The 22161-nt window shown below is 36.1% G+C and overlaps 1 protein-coding gene across 1 annotated transcript in view; it reads left to right on the forward strand.

Moving 5' to 3' along the window:
• Nucleotides 1-801: 801 nt before the first annotated feature.
• Nucleotides 802-22161, forward strand: part of LOC149651470 (uncharacterized) — a 61745-nt gene continuing 40385 nt past the window's right edge. Inside the window, exons 1-2 of the mRNA XM_089848400.1 lie at nt 802-1532; nt 15791-15892. The gene's annotated coding sequence lies outside the window, so the exon portion shown is untranslated. The remainder of the gene's footprint in view (nt 1533-15790; nt 15893-22161) is intronic.

Consider the following 22161-nt stretch of genomic DNA (forward strand, 5'->3'; position numbering starts at 1 on the left):
GTTCGAAGAAAAAGCAAGAAATTATATAATGCATCTCTTTTCAAGAAAGCTCCAAAGAGCATATACTTGCTAGGAGGAGCGAGACCGGATTGTGTGAGTGGTAGTGGTATAGCCAAGTTTTAACCCGGCCTCGCACCATGGAGGAGAAAATTCCGTATGATTTTAAAGGAATTGCGTAACAGTTTAAGTTAAGTTAATTTAATTTCATAATATGTTCTTTGTAATAACCAAGAAGTGATATCTAGTTTATTAGGGAGAAGGTATAAGATGCCTAAGTTTTCGCGCGCCATAGTCCCAGTCCCCCTTTCAAAATACAAGGGGGGACGTAAAAGGAGGCCGGGCTATTTCGCTGCCTCTCCTCAGTCGGAAAATACGTAATTTTCGTCATTCGCGTCGCGCTGACGTGTGTTCTCAAGAACCAATGAGATGCTGGTTGTTATTTAGAGGCGGGGATTAACTCCGGACCTGCGTTTGGACTGGAGATAAAGCTGGAAATGTGGCTAATTTAAACTTTCTCCCTAGTAAACTAGATATCACTTCTTGTAATAACCAAACCAAGTTCTATAGTTAAAATATAATTGTCACGCCTAAATTGAAAAACATCAATTGATCTGATAAGAAACCTCATAACTCATTAGACGACTTAAACGTATTCCACTATCCCTTTAAGTTTTAAGAAGCGGAATCCTTAAGAAAAAGGGGCTGACTATAAGAAACAAGAAAGTTTTTCGGGGGTGTGGAAAAAAGAACCAAACCCACCATTAAGGAGTCGGCTAAAAATTCGCGTCACAACGCATTCTGCGTAGCCGGGAGAAAGGTCTAGTATGAGTAAAAAAAAATAAATCTCTCATCAGTTTTTAGCCTTTTTCTATAAACCGTCCGCTAAGCGCGTGCGCCTGTTAAGCCCAATCTACGGAACGGATGATACGATCAGCGCCACAGTTCGGACAACATCCGCGTCATTCCAACTGATTCTTTGGCTGAAAGCCCGGGAAAAAATCTTGGAAAAGGCCGCGGCGTCGACTCGCGAGAAAAACGAAAAGACTTCTCAACTATCGCTGATGTCTTCATCGAAAAACCAGCTAAGCGTTGAGTGAACCTTCTTAAGAGACTCTAGAGAGGGAATCGGGCGGGTAGGCAAGACATTCGTGGTTAGTTCGTTCCACCGAGAGTCCGTAACCATCGGCAAAAACGCAGCACGAGTCTCGCCGACGGAACATCTGCATTCCTTGGACCGAAAGTCATCGCGACCAACCCATCGCCGGATGTTACTTTTTAAACGCTCTTAATTAAGGATTGTTAAGTCTTCCCATAAGTTTGTTGCTTGAAAGATTTTGAAGTTAAGCCTAACTCGATCGACTCTCATCTTCTATCTAGCACGTGGTGTGTGTGATTCAGTTCGGTTCCGTTCCGTGCCGTTTAATCGGACCATAACGTTTACTTAATTGAACTATTTTGTAAACTATCTGCTTGGTACATTTGCTAATTGGATATTCGTTATTGATACGTAACTAATTGGATTGGATCGTTGTGTAAGTATTAGCAGGGATCTAATTAAGTTAGTTAAATTGGGTTAAATGGGATAATGGCAAGGTTATATTAAGTTTAAAATTGGTTTAGGCGTAAGGGTTCCAATTAAGTTTAAGTACTTGATTATGACAGGCTTTCGGGTGTTTAAAACGATATAGAAAAACATTTTGTGAAATATCAATTTAACCAAGCTGCTATTAACTAACTGACAAGTGAAGCCAAATGCTTAATCACCTAAATGCCAGGCTACACAACATTCCTAGTAGCTGTATGCATTATTGGTAGAATATTTTAGCTATAGAGAAAGACTATTACAAAAAATATCTATGAAGTCGTTATATATAGTAATTTATACACAACTTAGTCGGTGTTGTGTAAACAAAGCCCATAAATACTATATTGTCAAAATATTTAAGAAGTACGTCTGTAAGTTTTAGTAACGCATAGATCTGGCCACCATTTTCCAAGATGGCGGTGGATATACCTTTCTTAGTAAGCATCTAGTACTTAACATAAACTTCCAAACAAAACTAATTTATTTCATCATGCCAGGTTAAGGGGTTCTAGAAATAGACTACTATAAAGTCCTTTAGAAAGTCTGCAATCTAGAAAACTGCAATGTTAATCCAGAAAATGGTTCTTAAAGAACAGAAAACTTCACAAACTTCACGAGTCAGCTAGCCCTAAAGGAAAACGATGACTAGAATCTGATTTCAAACACAAGATAACACGGGCGATTTTCTGCATTAAATTTTCTCACGTGGTTTATGTTTCAAGTTCCAAAAGAAAAACTATGTCCCTTTGAAACAAACCGCTGCCGCCGAGTTTGCAAAAAAAATCACAGGAGCACCCCGTGTTAAAATCCGTATATATCTAAGACAGTTAATCCTTAATCTCTGCCAATACTGTACATAATTTAATAAATAAAACATAAAACGATAACTGTAGAGAAAATTTACGACTGTTTATTAAAACAAAGTTTTGCAAGAACAAAAAATGACATTGTTCTCTTATAAAGCAACTTAATAGTTAAACCCCTAGCCGTTTTATTCATCGCGACTACTGGGCATTGAAATTAATGATGCTTTAACTGTTATGTATACGATCATGCATTTCAACATTTTTTCGATAATCAGTATAAGATAGTTTAACTCCATCGCTAGAGTAACTTTATACGCTAAGGTTATTGTTATACCCTTGGTTAGTTCTATTTATGAATTTATTTCAAAAATGATGACACGCGAGTCTCTCATTGAAATAACGCGCATGATAAAACATGAAAAAAGGTTTCGGATTATCTATTTCCTTTATTGTAAAGTCAAGTCAAGTCTTACTTGCAATAGTATTTGTAATTCTTACTGTCACTCGAAGTTTATAAACAGAAGTTATTTTGTCCCAGCCCAAATTGCTGTACAATAAAAAGGAAGTTGAACTTTTCTTTGAACCTATCATACTCTGAAGTTGTAGGTTAGAGTCTGACATTAAGGTTAATTTTAGTTTTAAGAACTATGTCTTAAAACTTAAGCTGAAATTTAGCTTTACTTCTAAGTTATGGGTTTATAATCTAAACGAAGCTTCACGGTTGACCAGAGCCTAAAAACAGCTAGGACGTTTGAAACAGGCGCGATCACAATATATTGCAGAGTGTTTAAAAGCTTATTTACATTATTAGTGTGTGTGGGCAAAGACTAGTAGCACCTTTCTGATACTTACTATACATTTTCAAATATAAAACCAACAAAGAATGCCGTTAATGCTCAGTTAACGCGCCTTGTATTTAATACGGATTGGACGCTTTCGTGCGTACGCCTGCCCGGAAACTGTTTAAAGTTAATTACTTAATTAGGGGGCTGTCTGCTTCAGTTTGGTTTGGGTTGGACGACGATCGAGCTGTCGTTCTCTTCAACGGACAACCGACTATTAAACGCCATTAAACAATGAATAATGGTAAATAAGCATTTTGCATTTGACTTTCTAACAGTCGAGCGAAAAGGTGATGGTCTTACGATTAAAGGGAGGCAATTGTTAATTTTTAATGCTAGGTTATAGTTAGTTAAAGCTATAGAACTCGACAAAAGGCATGTCCATTTTCTCATGGTATTCTTATAGATTCTCTTTACGTGAAGATATAATTAAAGTTTACTTGAAGGTTGTGAAAATACCAATTACAATTATATACAGTATTTCTTCTATTTGAGGACACCAAGGGGGTAGAATAATTCTACTATTCTAGTGGTTTCCTACTACTCAAATTAATTAACACTCAAATTATAACTCGAAAACGGTGACCCGGACGCCAAAATGCCATAGTAGTTACATTTCGTCCAAAGAACACTGCCCTCAACTTCTTGCAATATAACCCTTTCAGAAACACCACTGTATACTCTTTAGAGGGTTGTAAGAGACCAACAAAAGTCACTTAACAACTTCGAAGTAATATCCTTTCATCTCTTCATCGTACATTAGGCTTAGCAGAACGTCAAGATTACTCGACAACATTTCTGTCAACAGGTATTTTAGCATATCTTTCTTCTTAGTTCTAAAAAAGTCCATAGTCACGAAACGCTTTACGACATCAGTGAATGGGGCCCCATGCCATCATCTTAAAGTTTTTAGACCTAGCTAAAAGAATATTAGTCCCGGGAAGTTTCCAGCTATAGTTTTGCACGGTCTCTTGGAGCTAATAGATTCGTTGACAGGAGCATATCTGCGCGCGAACCCTCGTGTCACCAGCTGTCCAAATAGCGCGCCTAGAAAGCCAAGTAAGTCGCGGGCTATAGTCGTGTCGTGAGAAGCCATGAAATGCTATGAAATGTTTGAGAGTGGAGGTTTTCCAGTGCATGGACCCCGTCAGGGGTGGAAAAAAGGAATTCCATAGTGCCTTATGGTGCAAGGGATATACGCCTACCATACGTGGACAACTTTTAAGAGACCCTTATGTGGACCCTTCCATTAAATACTTGTAGAGAAACTAACACACAGAGGAGCTAGGCTATAGCCCAAGAAGGTGACCTCACCCTACCCTAGCTGTGGTGTTCGCTTCTCTTCTGGAATTCACGTAGTTGTCTATCCATCTATGCCTTACGTTTCGCCATTTGCACAAATCTCCTTCAGATCTCATCAATTATAGACTAAGGTATGTGCGCCTTGATAAGCCTGATTTAAAAATAATTTAGGCTTAGCAATGTTTCCCCTCTATATTAAATTGAGTTAGTACTGTGTTTTAATAAGCGTACAGTGTAAAGTCTAAAACGTAAATGGTCCGTAACATTTCTTGAACCCCCGCAAGAGAGGCCCATGCACGTCTATGAACTTTGAACTCAGAATAAACAAATACCCATCAAGAAGAAGTCAACGCTTCCAAAAAATGGTTACGCATTTACTTATGCGAAACTTAACACTATATCCGGGTAAATTCCAATATTGAATAAGTAAAACGGGGGTGTTTTTTCAACCTCCATAGGGTCTGGTTTCAAAAAAATCAAAAATCAATAAATCGCAATGGACGTAAATCGAAAATATTGTATTTCCTTAAAAAGTTAGTTCTTGAATCGATCGACTTCAGACAGAGATCACGTGATTTCATTCCAGGAAAAAAGCGCCAGAACCGTACCGTACCCCCTAGAGGTCAAAGAGCATCCTCCAGCGCGTGGGACATAACATAAAACGGGAAGCATGCCGCTGCACGTGAGTTACGACGGACAAAAACGGCGGGAAACTTTGCCTTTTTTCGCGCCAAGCTCGTCATCGAGAACCGAACACGCGGCTACAAAATATATTCTTTATTTAAACAAGCAAATATCGCGCTAGGGAAATATTGTATAATTTGATGATGGCATGGTATGGTATACGAAGACCCCAGAGAAAAATCCACAACGATCCCCCACTCCCCCTATAGTAAATGCGCTGTATAAATTGAGTACGAAATAAAATGCATGCCGACAACTTGATATGGTTATTCAGATGGGGGAAATTTCGGGAAATTTAACGCCTTCCTGCCTTAATGCCCGTAGAGTACATAGTTCTGGCTGGTTGTTGGTGTTAAGTAAACAGAAACACCGCGTGCCTTCATGATGTCTTCAATTCATCCAGAAATGTATATTTTTATAAGGTTACATGTTATAGTCCAGCTATAAATTCAACTTTATTGGACAATCCTTATAGCTTTTCCGCACCCATATGGAAATAAAGTTGTATTTGATCATAGAACAATTAACAAAGAGATTACATAGATGTAATTAAACAATTCTGTACGTTTAAGAGTTTGTGATCTCCAGGAACACATGCAGCTAAAGGAATGTATCTCGCTGCCTGTTACACCTCGTTCGCCAATGAAATTACACTGAAGCCCGGCCCACAAAACCCTAGTAGATATTAAGAAGGGATATTTGAGGTGATAACGAGTCCTATTAGCTGTATACATTCCTGTATGTTTAACTAACACGCCATCAGACGAATCAACTCTTAAAAGGCAAAAAGTGACCCCAACTTCTGCAACCAACTTTCACTCTTTAAGTTCCAACTTAGGTCGGTTGATTCACGTATTTGCAAGTGAAAACGTTAACTCGTGTAAAAGAGGCAGCTTAAGTTGAATCCAAATAACTTAAAATGCAAATAAAACCATCATCTAACTCACACTAAACAATCTTTACTTAGTATTTTTTTTTTATTTTCAACGGTTTCGTGTACTGTATCTAATTCTTGCCAATGTGTAAACCAAAAGCAAAAGAAAAGAAAAGAAAACCCCGAACATTTAAAGGTTTCAGCTTCTTATTTTGCTTGGCGTTTTCGGGAAAAAAAGATGTATAGGAGCTCTTCCAACAAGTATACAGTGAGGTAAAGATCAACCCGACAATGATATGTTTTGGAATAAGCGAGACTGCCGACGGAAGAAATAGGTATTGCTAAATTGCAGACCCAATGAAACTGCGAGAATGTACAATTAGTAACAAGGGAAAATCATACGCCTTTGAGTTCAATTATAGTTTCAATTAATATAATTAAGTTATAGCGGGAATGCATACAGCTTATTGGAATCATAGTGCCCAAATATATCCTTAGTTAATTTCTACCGAGATTTCTACAATGGTTTTGTGGGCCGGGCTTGAGAACTATACATCACGTCTCATAATTCTGACGTATTTCTAACCGTGATTTCATTGGATTGTAGCAACGCGAGCAATTAAGGTGCAACGGGTAGCGATATAATTCGTCATAAATAGTGATTAGTCTAGCTCTTCCAACAAAATCCGCCTAGATTCGTTGAGTGAAAATGGCTAGGCAAAGCCGTATATATTCATGGTAATTTCATAGATCTGCAGTTTAGTATAACCAAGAAGTGATATCTAGTTTATTAGGGAGAAGGTTTAAGATGCCAAAGTATTCGCGCGCCATAGTCCCAGTCCCCCTTTCAAAATGCAAACGTAAAAGGAGGCCGGGCTATTTCGCCTCTCCTCAGTCGGAAAATACGTAATTTTCGTCATTCGCGTCGCGCTGACGTGAGCTTTCAAGAACCAATGAGATGCTGGTTGTAATTTAGAGGCGGGGATTAACACCGGACCTACGTTTGGACTGGAGATAAAGCTGGAAATGTGGCAAATTTATACCTTCTCCCTAATAAACTAGATATCACTTCTTGGTTTAGTATAACTATTTTCAAACAAAATAAAACATCTAGTCGTTCTGATCTGTCCCACACTGTAAAGCGAGCAAGTACCGGTGCTAAGAAGGAGGGAAAATCGCAACCCAAACAAACTTCAGAATCTAAAAAGTTCTGTAGAGATCAACGTCGCGCGAAAAATTCGCTTCGCTATAGTGGAAACGCGGTGGAAAGCGTAGAAAATTCGAGGTAGCGCGAAAAATTAAGGTTGGTTTTCCCACAGAGAAATTAGACTACAGGTTAAAGGGGGATTGTGAGTCGGGTTCGCTTGATTAAGCGTGCTGTATGCCTTTGTACTTAGTGGCCCTTAAAGCTGAGATTTTATCCAAGGAATCCCCGAGAAACTTCCGACTGAAGACGAAGTACGTACACTACATACGTAAATAAACACAAATCCGTGGCTTGGAGCCGAGAGAACATTGGGAAGAGGTGCTGGGAAAGAGTTCTTTCTGCAGTGCTCGGGATGAAAAAAAAAATACTATCTTTGGGATTGGGGGTACGTTTCGAAAAGCAACTAGTACTTGATGGAACTTTTCGTCAAGTCGAGGACCGCGCAAAGGCCCCTCTCAATCTTGATCTATCTAGTCGAAAGACTGATTAAGACATTAAAGGGATTATTAAGTTGCTTGTGTGAAAACAGAAAAGGGTGGATTAAGGTTCAATTTGAGGTTTGCTATGCTTTGCTTTACCTAGGACTATGTTCTCCAAAATTCGAAATTATGGTCAAAGATTGATCAATAAAATCTTAATTAGATAGGGGCTAGAGAAATTTCTTAATTTTAACCGCTAACCGCATGTGCTAAGTCAGGGTTGCCAGTAAATTGTGAACTGAATCGAACAAAATACTACAAGCTTCACAGTATCTGTTGTACAATTAAACTGCATTTATGTATATTTTGCATTTTTTAAATATTGCAATTGCAATAACACTTAAGCTCAGACGCAAATTAAAGTGATAATTTCGTATACAAAAAAGAAACACCTTTATCTGAAATAAAGGGATTGATTTGAAGCAGCTTCATTAGTAAAATAATCTGGGTGATAAATGGGACGGATTTGAATCGGATCTCTAGATTTTCGTTGGGTGTTTAAGGGGGACCACCCTCGAGTAAGCCGATTGGGTGGCCAAATTGTCATTAGAATTAATTTAGAATGTAATTAAAAGAAAATAAACCAGTTTTCCCCCAATCGTTGATAATATTTTTCTGACGCCTTCTCAATGAGGAAATTTAAGAAATATAATTCCAAGATTTCGGCACTAAAAAAAAAGAGTACGTTTAAGATGAAAGATACACCTATTTACGAAATTGATGAAAATACGCGTTTCGAATTGACTTGAAAGCCATACCGACACACCATAAATCAACTTAGGCAAATTATAAACAACCCTTAACTACGAGTTTGAAAAATTGCGGACGAAGTTGGTGGTTTTTTTTGTTATTATTATTTTTTGGATTAACGCTTTGTTTTGGCTGAGGTAAGAATTTAAAATAATTTATTTGGGTAATTGTTTAACACGTTTAATCGTGTTTATATTTAATTTAATTTATTTTATTTAAATATTATTAGTTAAATTAAAATGATCAGCTATTTTATTATATAGGCTAGGCTAATTTTGTATTTAATGCTCTATTTACTGAACTGACATAAAAATTCGGTATATCTTCTACACTGTTGATTAATATCTTTAATTTTGAATGGGGTTAATTTAATCTTTCGGGTTAAATACGCGTTACCAACAATTTTGTAATGAATAATTAACATTTAAAAACAACCCATTCGGACCCAAATTAATAATTTATAAGCATTTATTTATAAGATATTCGGTGTTTTCCTAAATTAAAAATTAAAAATGGAAATAATTTCCAAGAAACGTTTCTCTAAGAAAATAAACCATGAATTTCCTTACAGAGCATGCGTGCTATGAAGAACACATTCATGTCGCTAAGAATATAATAATGAGACACTATAAGATTCAAAACTGATATGATTCTAAGCTAAGCTATTTTAATTTATATTATATTATATTATAGATTTAATTATTTCCACAAATAAAAATTTAATATTAAAATGTCTATAGGTTTATAAGATATGTTTCATAAGTTTGACACTTCGTAACGGAATAGAGGCTTACAGCTCGAGCTAGTTCGAGAACGACAAGCGAGAATTGACCCATACACTCGGTTAGTTCTTATTTAGTCTGCATTACTAAGCCTTTGACAGCGCCTCACCAGGCGTCGCTTTATCCTGAATCTATGACCTACCTCATTCACTTCATGACAAGCTCCAGTTTGTAACCAGTGACAAACTTATGGAACATATAAACTTAAGAAAGTACCTATGCGAGAATGATATATACCAGAGGCAGAAATTATATTCTTAGTAACCTGAATGAATTCTTAGCATTCATTTATAGTTATAAATTCGTGACCTCTAGCCCTAGGTGTGAATGGCCCCTTAATTTTAAGCATTGAAAGAAAATTGAAGCTAGCCTATAAGAAAGAGCTCAAAATCATTAGACGTTTTAATAAGGATTCATAATAAACCCCACTAGTCATTTTCTGACGCTCGGAACAGTGGCGAAATTTCACTTTATAAACCGAAGAAGAATTAAAGCCTCGGAGATTTTCGTTTGATGTAAAATTGTAACGGGCATTGAATAGAAGTTGTTTCGTGAAATCGAAAAACGTCGACGGTACAATAATAATAAGACCAAAAAAAAAAGGTTTTTTTAGCTCCAAAGGATATTACCCAGAACCGCCAGAACCAATAGCTAGCTTAACTTCTTCTCTACAGATTTTTTAAGCCGCTTAAATTCAATTTGAATTGGTACTATGGCCAAAGTTAAGCTTACCATTTCAACTTAGCGATTAAATTTAGAAGTTATCATTATAGATATTAATTCGAAGAGGAAAACTAAAATTTCTCAGAAGACGTTGTATAGATTTCTTAGCTCTTTCACTCTATATTATGAACAGTTCTGAGGGACATTGTATAATTGTTTACATAAGAAAACCAAAATATATTAATAAATAGGTTCAATTTTAATTGCTTGTTAAGCAGATTGCGACATTTTAATTATCTGTTCTCGCTTGTGGTAGTTGTTGACAATACTGTATAGAGAATCGATTTCAAAAATAATAAATAAATTGTTAAGCCTTGGTTTAATTATATGGAATTGTGCGAGCACTTATTAAAATGCATCTAGAGTGGGCGTACATACGTATCATTAGCGAATACTGTAGACTAACTACTTCAACTTCATTTACTTCTAGTTAAGATATAGCATTGAAAGTATTGTCAATTCGGCTTAAAAATAGATACAGAGGCAAAACCAGAGAATCTGAACTTGAAAAGAATCGCAATGAAAAGAGATTTCTAGCAGTAGATATGTTCATTAATCTCCGAGAGTCGACGGACGTATTTCTTTCTTATAATTTTTTTTTCTTCTTCTTCTTATACCTAGGCATTTTCGCCATCCATGTCTTGGCGTAATTATTGAGGCAGTAAGAGAAGGCAGCATATATAAAAAAATATATTTTCCTTTTCCAACTATACTTTTTAAAGTAGAATAGAGTTCGAATGAGAAAGGTTTTGCACCGCGGGATATGTAGAAAACTAGCAATGAAAACCCGAACTAATACGTAATGCCCAAAGCCAAGCTTTATAATATAACCAAAAGGAAGAAAAAAAAATATATCTCTCTTAAAGAAGTCGACTGACTTTTTAGTTTAAAAGAAGTATACAGAAATCTAGTTGGGACCTTTTTCCTTTCTTTCTTTTTTCGTACCCTTGTGGAGTATTGACCGCCGCTCTTTGCTGTTTAATTTTTAAAGGGATAATAAAGTCAAAAATTGTATAAATATTTTAGAGTACACAACTGTACAGCAGAGTAAACACTTTTAAAGGGGCTCATTGGAAATACACAGAGATGCATACCCCTAGATGTTGGCTTCACCTATGCTAAGCCACTCCGTTTAAGCTTGAATGGGGTTGTGTACAGGGTGGAACCGACCCGTCAAAAATTATGAGAAAACTTGTGTCGTACATTTTAAACATGTATCAATAAATCCTGAAGTATGACCCAAATTTTCCGGTTTAACTGTAGCCTAAATTAATTTAAAAAGTTTATATGACGCATAAAAATTACTTGATACCTTTCAATTAACACTCTTAATTAATAAATACTCGCTTTTTATCTTGAATAACTTATTAATATTAAAATTCTTCTAAAATATGTCTATAAAAAGTCCTAGGTTTGTTTATAAGTCGCGTCAAAAAAGCTATATTTTTTTTATTATCATACACACAAACAAGTTACGTATTGGGAGGGTTATGTTGCGTACCACAATAACATGACGCTTGCTACATAATCAAATCTATTTCACTAAAGTTACAATATATTAATGGGGGGACCGGTTTTGGTTTTGGTTTGGTCGCGGCTAACACTTTGATTTTGTTATTTCTTAAGAGTTCTTTTTGAAAAAAAAAAAAAAAAATGGCGCACGGTTTATAGGGTCTAAATTACTTTAGCTCGAAATCAAATTGGAAATATTATTAAATTTGAAATTATAAGCGGCGTAAAAAAGGTTACTATAATCGGTAAAGCACGATTCCATGGGTTCCGGGATATATTAAATTCACTTAGTCCGAGTTTAGTCGGCTCGCTTCTTACGCCTGGCCGTACCTGACAATCATGAATTTATATTGTCATTCCAATAGTATCGAGTAAGTCCTGACGACTTGACTGACTTACAATCAACGCCAAGTCCAAAACCGCTTTAGCTAGAAGGTTGAAAATTTTCAGGGACGTTACTCTTAAATAGAAGGTATAAGCACTAAGAAAGAATTTTAAAATCAGTCGCCATCTTTTAAAATGGCGGCTAGAAATGTAAAAAGCCTTTGTAGAATAAGATTTGAGAATTTAGTAAGATTCAGTATTAAGTATGATGATTCCCTATACCTTATGGACGGACTTTCAATGGCTTTTAGGGTTCGATTCGCCACCATCTTGGAAAATGTCGGAAGAGTGAAATGTAAAAGCCTTTATAGAATAAGATCCGAGCATTTCGACAGACTTAATATTTAGTACGATGGTTCCCTATACCTTATGGATGGACTTTTAATGGCTTTTAGGGTTTGATTCGCCGCCTTCTTGGAAAATGGCGGAGGAGTGAAATGTAAAATACCTTCCGTGGTAGAAATTCACGCGAGAAATGAGTAAATTCGTGCCATAATATATTCGGTTCAAAATTGGGCTTATATTATCGCGATGGCAAAAAAAAAAAGAAATAAATAAAGCGTTCTCGCAAATTAAATGTTGAAAGATATATTTTCCTTTCCCTTTAGCCCTAATTCGTTTGCAATGAAATATGTTCTTTTAGAGAGCTCTTCGTTTCGTGATTTGAAGTCTAATAAGGCAAAAACCGGGGAGGATATTATCCCATACAGTGTATGTACGTACACGGCACCCATACCAATTTTAATCCGCACCGCCGTGAATAGCATTTTTGTTTTAAAGTAAAATATTGGATATGATAGCGTTGCTTTAGTACGCGCAAAGAGAATTTATAGATTTGATTCTGATTTGTGATTTCTCATGATATTTCCTGAAAGGAATGGTAACTTTAGCAAATCACGTGTGTAAATGTTAAGTGACAAGACTTAAGTTAGGTTAAGTTTGCAAGAACACGTGGTTCGTTGTTGTTGGCTTGCCAATATGGCGGAGATGGACCCAAAATCCCAGTTGGTCGGAGTTGCAATTGGTAAAAGAATGTCCAAACTCATTAAATTGCGTTAATTTCAGCCATTGTAACAAATTTAGGCCCACTTTGTATTAAGAGTATATCGACCTGCAGTGAATCATATATTAAAACAAAATTTAGCTAAGCCTTATTTGAAAAAAAAAGCCACCAAAATAGACCTATTAAGCCTTGGCGACTCATAACCCCAATTGATATAATTAGGCCTATATTGAACCCATTGTAGCAAATTTAGGTCCACTTTGCGTTAAGAGTATATTGACCTACAGTGAATCATATATTTAAAACTAAATTTAGCTAAGCCTAATTTGAAAAAAAGGCCACCAAAATAGACTTATTAAGCCTTGGCGATTCATAACCCTTATTGATAATTTAGGCTTACAGTATTTCTTAGACAATATTGGCGCGTGATTCTTATCGTTCCACGCGCGCAATTCATCTAAGCCTAATTCAAAATCAATCCATATTCCACCCTTGAAAATAAAAAATATGACTAAAATAGGCCTAAAAATTCAACAAGGTCCATTAGCCTTGGCGAATCGTATATAGAAACGCAATTAACCACTTGTAAATGAGTGTAAATAAATTTTTCTTGGAATTAACCCCGATGAACGACCGGTTAAGAACAAACGAAGATTGAATAAGAAAGAAAATATAAAACAGAAAGATATAGAAACTAAAAGAGGTCATACTGCAATAATACAAATATGAATTCTCGAGTTAGGCTTAACGAATGGAGAGATAAAAAAAAGAAACTTAAACAAGAACACACGATTTTAGCCTAGGCCTAAAACCACCATCGAGCAATTAAAGACACTCAGTCCTCTAAAGAACTAGGGGATTTACTAAAAATTATTTTTAACTTTTTAACAATAACAAACCGGAAAAAGGCTGGCCCTAAGTTGGTTCGTTTCGTGTTAAGATTAAATGAGTTTTAAGCTTTTAATTTTAAAACCTCAGCACAACCTGTCCATATTTACCTTCTTTTTCTTTCAAATAAAGAGGAGGTTTTATGTTCGGGGTTTTTTCTTGTAAAAATTATGAAATGGAAAAGGAAGCGCTTAGCTTATAGGCGTCATTCGAGTTAAAATAATAATTTGAGAGTTCATTTTTTCGGAACAAGAAAAAAAAACGCCCCTGAGTATGTGATCTTATTCTTTCAAACTTGAATTTAAAGGGAAGGGCAAACAATTAAAAATGAGAACTTATTGGTAAAATCAGGGATAGATTTAATTTTAGAAGTAGGAATAGAGAACCGTTAGTATTTACTTCAGTCCGACTCATAGACCACCCAGTATAGAGCCCCTCCCTCCAACACGTAACGAAAAGTTTAAATTATCTTATTGGCTCACTTAAACTACGTTTTGATGACGTTGCTGACGGGGACGGCGAAAAATACGTAATACCTTTTTACCTCTGTCGCTATGACCCACCTCTTCTTTCATACCCCCTCGTCCCGTGGAAGGGGGTCCGGGACTTTGACGCGCGCCCAGATTACTCTGTTCTCCATTCCTACTTCTAAAATTAAATCTATCCCTGGTAAAATGCATTCACTGTATCTTCAAAATACCTTGACCTTTCTTGACTAACCGCATGCCCTTCAAGGTTGCCAAAAATTTGTTACTAAGCATCTGTTGCAGTTTAGAAATTGAATCGAACAGAATACTAAAAGTTTCTCAATATCTGTTGTAGACATCTTTTGAATCGCCTGGCAACACTTGTTCGCGAACTTTCTATACTTGGTTAATCATAACATGGGAGAGAAAATTAATTTATATAATTAGATATATCTTTCACCCTCACTTTAAGGAATACTTGAGAGGCCAATGGCGCTTGTGTTTTCATTTTTTCTTTTCTTTTTTTGACAAATTGAGATATAAGTTTTTTTAAGAATAAAAAAACAGTTAAGAGAATGCACGATTTTTATTATAATACACATATAGGTACGCCTTAACCATTTTTTTCCTCTTCAATAAGTCATGTAGAAATCTTTTGATGATTAATTAGCCCGTTATCACCACTGATGAACTTTTTTTCACGCCATATAGATAAACAAAGATGTATTACAGAGAGAAAGAAATATTGTAAAAGACACGAAATATTAAAGAATTTACGCCCAAAAAATATGAAAAAAATCATAACTAAAGTTTTGTTTACTTTACATCTTCCATATTTGTGGGTAAAAAAATTGCTCGTTAAAATTTTCTCGCGTTAATAAAACGCGTGGCGCGTGGGTTTTGGTCATGCTGATTTTTCGCGCGCTTTTCCTCGCGAGCCAAGGACAATTTAAAAACTTTTCTATTAAATTAGAAACGGATATTCACGTTATTTGATCATAAGTTCGTAAGATATGTTCCTTATAAGTTTGTCACTGGTTACAAACTGGAGCCTGTCATGAAGTGAATGAGGTAGGTCATAGATTCGAGGTAAAGCGACGCCTGGTGAGGCGATGTCAAAGGCTTAATAGGAAGATGGAAGTCTTGAAAACTAACCGAGTGTAGACGTGCAATTCACGCTTGTTGTTCTGCTAGAACTAGCTCGAGCTGTATGTCTCTAGCAAAACGAAGTATCGGAAGTGTAATACTTACGGAACATATCTTATATACTTATGGTTTGATAGACATTATTACAATTATAGGCACGCTCTGTTTTCAAATATATAATTTCTAATTTATTCCTTATACACTTGTCTTGTGGTTGTGAGTTTAAAATGAAACGAGGTTAAATTAAATCGCATTTCACTATATAGCTGCTAGGGTATATATACATTTTAATTATAAATATTAATTATTATAACCGTGTCAATATTTAACTTTTATCTATTTAATTCCATTTACAGAAATCGAAAAAATTTCCCCGCGCCTGAAGAAAGAATTGAAGAAATAAAGAAAGAAAACACCTTCTTGACAAAATTTCGCAAGAAATCTAAACCTCAATTCAGGTAAAACAACATTTTGGTCAAATTTTCTTGGCACCCAAACTAAAGATTGTATCGCAAAAATATGTCAACACTTTGACGATAAATTTAAAAAAACAACGTCAATTTCAACTTACTTAAATACCTGACCAAGGTGTGGTCCTCTTCATTTTTAATTAAATTTTTAAGGACCGTAACTCGGCTACCATTTAAAATTTACTATGCTTTACTTGCAAATAAGCGCTAAATACTTAGTATTCCAATAGTAACTCCAACCGTAATTCAACAGTAGTTCTCTCATTTCCAATCGTAAACCCGCGGGGATCATCGAATTTTATCGATAATTATTGAAATGAATAACCTATCTTTATATATCTTGGTAATCATTTTTAAATACTGTATCCCAACCCTAACGATTTAGAAAAATACAGAGCCCAAGGCTTAATTACAATTTAACCGAAAAGCATTTAAAAGAAAAAAAAAAGAAGTTCAATTAACTGAGAAAATTAACTTTAATTTTCGTACCAGAGCTCTAAAAATTTATAGTTTTATCCCCTTTTAGAAATGCGACTTGAAGTTGTAAGAATGTTAATTCCATTCGCATAAAAACGCATGAATTTTTTCTGAATTATATCATGAATGTAGTGAGGAACTAACCATCTGCAGTTTGAAACGTTAAGCCTTACTAACCTTCTGCAGTTTGGAAGATGGCTAAGCCTAAACCCCAGTTCTTAACAAATAAGAATTGATATAGTTAAGCCAAGAAGGGATATCTAGTCTACTAGGAAGAAGCAATAAGATGCCTAAGTGTTCGCGAGCCAGTCCTAGTCCCCCTTTCAAAAGACAAGGGGGGACGTAAAAGGAAGCCGGGCTATTTCGCCTCTCCTCAGTCGGAAAATACGTAATTTTCGTCATTCGCGTCGCGCTGACGTGAGTTTTTAAGAACCAATGAAACGCTGGTTGTAATTTAGAGGCGGTGATTAACTCAAGACCTACGTTAGAACTGGAGATAAAGCTAGAAATGTGGTGACTTTATACCTTCTCCCTAGTAAACTAGATATCACTTCTTGGTTAAGCCTCTCCCCCCACAAGTAAATTCAATCTATATTCAAGCAAGAAATGGATTAAATTCATGTAGAGAGTACATGTTACAAAAATGTTTAAGAGAGTTAGTTGCACGTGCTATGATGTACTTGATTTAAGCTCGTTAATTTTTGGTCGGTTGAGATGGCCTCCGAAACTACAGGCTATGTTTATATATTTGCGCGAATTCCAGACACTGGTATATATATATATGTATGTACTCGGTTAATTGGATGTGTTTTAAGGACTGCTGGATTTTTTAAGACATCTCGTAAAGTGAAGCTCTCATCTCATCTAGGAGAAGCAAAACTCTCCTTCTCTCTTTTTCCTTCTCTCTCTGTTTAAAAATGAGGTAAATAACCCGTAGGATAAATCTTTCAGAAACCAAATTTAAGTCTATTTATAAATCAGGGATAAACTGTCAAGAATATGTCAGAATTTTTGAGGAGATAACTTCCGAGTTGGTTATCATCGTGTTTCAAACATTTTTTTTCTGGGGAGGGAGATAAGACAGATAAAATAACGTTTATCTCCGATGATCTTTCACTGATTATGTCAGAAATAAAAAGTCGAGGAGATAAATTATTTAGGGTAATAGGTTAAAGTGGTAGTTCTATGAAATGCAAATGACGTTTGAGCATTTTTTTTTGGAACTAATGTTTTTAACAAAAGTATATGGTTTAATAGCAAAAAGTACACTTCGTTTTGAAAGTTGCTCGCGCCGCGTAATATGAGAAGCCTCCTTTACCCCAAAATAGTGTCGACCCCCTAATTCGTATGATGACTTTCCTGACTGTGGCACAGGGAACAAGCTGTGAATAGGCTCAAAAATTAACGTTTGGATCGCCAACATCATTTACTACTTTCTATAAACCTGTGACGTCAAGGAGCTCTTCCCTGATTGGTTAGTTCCTGTAGGAGGTTGAGCGGAGTGTACTTTCCATCTCAGTTTACATGTCGTCTGAAGTCAAAGGCTGGGAATTATTGATGAAGTGCACTTTTTGATTTTATATCTATATACTTTTGTTTTCGCTGATGAAAATTTGACTAGAGTTTGAGTTATTTCAGACTTTCGTGAAAACATGTCGCCCTAACTTTAAAATATATGTAACGATTCACTCTAAAAACACTTGTCACAAAAATTAGGGTGGTTTTTTTTGTGCAAATGGGTGTACGTTTTTCTACTTTACAGTAAAAAAAGGGGGAAATAGCATTGACATAAATCGAATTACGATATTATGAAAGCGCCAATTGGTTGCGCGCGGGGGCCAGGGGTAATAATGGTGTCGAAAAACTCAAATATATCAAGCCCTTAGGTTTTTCCCTTTTTAATAAAGCTATAATTAAGTTCATTTACACGGCGGTGCCACGATATTTGAACATTTCTTTTTTTTCCCCCCGATGAAAATCTTTATTCGGGGACGGGCTCGAACCAGAATATAATAATGTCTTTTAACAGAAGGTCATAAAAGGGAGGTTCAAACGTATTTAGAAAGTTACATATCGGTCCTAAGCCCAATTCGTATCTGTAAGTTCAACTATAGGTTCAACTATTCATTAAATCGCTTGAGCTTATTCTTGGACTTTACTCCTATCTATTTCTGATTCTAAGCCTAATCCTCTGAGGTTTCTTAAGCCTAATTACAATCCTTATCGAACTCAACTGTTAATTGTCTTCATTAAATCGTTAAGCTTTACTTGGACTTTCTAATTCTAAGCCTATAATGCACTGAGATTTTCTAAGCCTAATTACAATCCTTATCGCAGTCAACCGTTAATTGTATTCATTAAAATGCTAAGCCTTAATTGGACTTTCTAATTCCAAGCCTAATCCTCTGAGATTTTCTAAGCCTAATTACAATCATTATCGTACTAAACTGTTAATTGTCTTCATTACATTGCTAAGCCTAACTCTTGGGCTTGTATCTATCCATCGAAATAAGCCTTAAAAATTAAAACCCTGTTCAAAAATACAAGAATATTTAGGCTTAATAAATAAATCAGAAATGACGGTTCAACCTCACTTGAAACAAGAAGAATTTAGTCGGTGGCGATCGCATGCACGCTTGGGCGCCGTTACCTAATTTAAATCAAGCAACTATACACTCGACTCGAGGTTCTTAATAACTCAATTAAAAGTCCTGGCGTAAAAAAGCCCATTATGAGAATTGTCTGTTTATCTACGGTGAGACAAGAGTCCTCGAAGAGACTATACGTCGAGATTTGGTCGATTATCATATTTTGGCTATTTATCCGTCACCTGCGCTTCTGTAATCACCCAAGCTGTAGGCGAAATACCAGAATAATTTACTCCTATAAAAGCTGTCATTTTTTTGCTTGACGTGTATTATGGTTTAGCTTGGATCGCAGTTACATTTGGGGAGAGCAGGGTAAAAAAAAAAGAAAAGAAACAATTTACAAACCACCACATTTATAATGAATGATAAAGAATATCTTAAACCGGGCAGACCCATAAGTGAAATATTTTTCTTCTAAGTCTTCATCTTTCCATCTCACGTATCACTCATAACACACTCAAAAAAGGGGGTACAGGTAAAAGAAGATTTAGATGGAACAAGAAGCAATATATCTAGTTTACTATAGGGAGAAGGTATAAGATGCCTAAGTATTCGCGCGCCATAGTCCCAGTCCCCATTTCAAAATACAAGGGGGGACGTAAAAGGAGGCATCTCCTTAGTCGGAAAATACGTAATTTTCGTCATTCGCGTCACGCTGACGTGAGTTTTCAAGAACCAATGAGATGCTGGTTGTAATTTAGAGGCGGGGATTAACTCTGGACCTACGTTTGGGACTGGAGATAAAGCTAGAAATGTGTCGAATTTATGCCTTCTCCCTAGTAAACTAGATATCACTTCTTTGATGGAGCCAGGGATACAATCAGTAGGAATCTTTGTGCACCCATATGATTTCTACGCGGGTTTTGTGGGCCGGGCTTATGACTTCTTTCTAACAGTAGCTATTGTCTATCTCGTGTCGCTCAGCGCAAGATAGCACGAGGAGACTGGGAACATTTTTTGGATACTTAGAGGAGAAATAATCTACTTATGTCTCCACGATAATTAGGAGAAGTATAATGATAAAGAATCTAAACGTGACACTGTAATTTCCAAGGAAGGACGTTAGACTAAGACTTGAGCTCCATAAAACAACTTCCCATAGAATAACGTACGCGTTTTAGGTTTGAGAAGGGACTGCGTGCCTGCAGTTGATGAAGAAATTACTCAATTAGTCTCAATATGGGATCGTCAGAATGATAATTTTATGTTTCTTTTTCTTTCCATCTTCTTAATTGGTCTAACTTGGAATAATACGAGTTTTTACCATGAATTTATTCACTTTTTGCCTTAGTACTTACTGCTCTAAAAAATAGTATGTGAATTATGACAAGCTCTCAAACCCCGCTTTGAAATTAACATGTTATATATGTGGACACGTACAATGGTTCTTATCAGTGGTATGTATTCCTGCTTGGAAAGATAGCAGAAAAATTTGCTTAATTTCGATAAAATTCCTTAAACTCTTATTGATGTCACCCGCAAAATAAAGTATTGCATACTTTTGTAATATTATCAAGAAGTGATATCTAGTTTATTAGGGAGAAGGTATAAATTAGCCACATTTCGAGCTTTATCTCCAGTCCAAACGTAGGTCCGGAGTTAATTCCCGCCTCTAAATTACAACCAGCATCTCGTTGGTTCTTGAAAACTCACGTCAACACGACGCGAATGACGAAAATTACTTGTATTTTCGGACTGAGGAGAGGCGAAATAGCCCGGCCTTCTTTTACGTCCCCCCTTGTATATTGAAAAGGGGACTGGGACTATGGCGCGCGAATACTTAGGCATCTTAAACCCTCTCCCTAATAAACTAGATATCACTTCTTGATATTATATTACATCACATTCATAATTTAAATAAAAACTATTACAACAAACACGTTAGATTATTTAATTTTAAGTAGACCTTTCTTAAAATTGTCCTTTTAAAAATTGGTGTAATAGGATGTAGTTTTCTTTAAATGATGGGTGTTGATCGTAACTAGGGACCGTTTACGAGTATTTTATAAATATTTTAAAGCTATATACTATATTCATTCTTTTGGCGCTGGGTATATTTAAAGTATAAGGGGCTCAATTTAATTCGTGATCGTTTGGCTCTACGTGCCTTAATGGTTGCGTTATTACCCGTACCCAAAGAGGCCTACGTAACTTTAATACAGTTCAAAGTTGAACCAAAAATTATCCAAGAGTCACGAGTAAGTGTATGGGCCCTAGAGTGTGTGGGCAGATATGTAATGCTGCTTTTTTCTATATCCCTCCTTTTTTCTCTCTTAAGAGAGCTAGCGCGCTCTCTCTCTCTCTCTCGGCCACGCTAATTATGATGTCAAAGGGGGTTCTAGACCCTGTATACTTCTTCGTTTCACATCAACCCCCGCTTAGATCTTGCCACGGAGAAAGAAGAAGAAAATAATGTTCTTTATTAGACTTTGATACGGTTTAATGGTAGCTTGTACCGGTCAGGTCTCATTCGCACCTTTAAGGTTAGATTACAACTATAGATACCGAGGTTAAGATTAGATCTAGTCAATCAGGCTGTTTTGCGTTGTTTATAGTGCGAACGATACCACTGAAACATTCCCTTATTCGTGGAATTGAAAACAAGATTAGCAAGACGTATCATAGTTTCGGATGCTATGTACATCGTTACTTGTTACCGGTATCGGGACTGTCAGCCGTTTATCACTAATTACGTTGAGTTAGTGATCCCCCGAAGTAAATTGCTCAATCACACCATTGCCATTATAAGCTTTAAATAGATAGTTTTCGCTAAAATTGCTAAAGAGAAGTCCTCATCCCTCTATCAGCTTAAACTTCAGCGCAGTGTTGTAAGGCCCTCTGTTGGTCAAGTATCGATTAAAACTGAACTGCTAGCCTTTCTCTCTCCAATCTCTTAACTCACCAACGGCCTGGCAACACTAGTAGAACGGCAAAACACCCATAGTCGAAAATATGTGTCAACATAAAATTCACAACTAACTACGAAAGGTCAAAAGCCAAACATAATATAATAGAGGCAATATCTCGGAGGTGCGACAATAACCCAGAATGTGCACTAATTACACCAATTACCATTGAAACTATTTAATTTATATTCCGAATGGAGTTAGCAAATTAACTGTACGATAAAGA

This window comes from Phalangium opilio, unplaced genomic scaffold (genome assembly GCF_054372755.1).
Source record: "Phalangium opilio isolate 3A_F unplaced genomic scaffold, DU_Popi_V2 ptg000082l_1, whole genome shotgun sequence".
Taxonomy (NCBI): Eukaryota; Metazoa; Arthropoda; class Arachnida; order Opiliones; family Phalangiidae; genus Phalangium; species Phalangium opilio.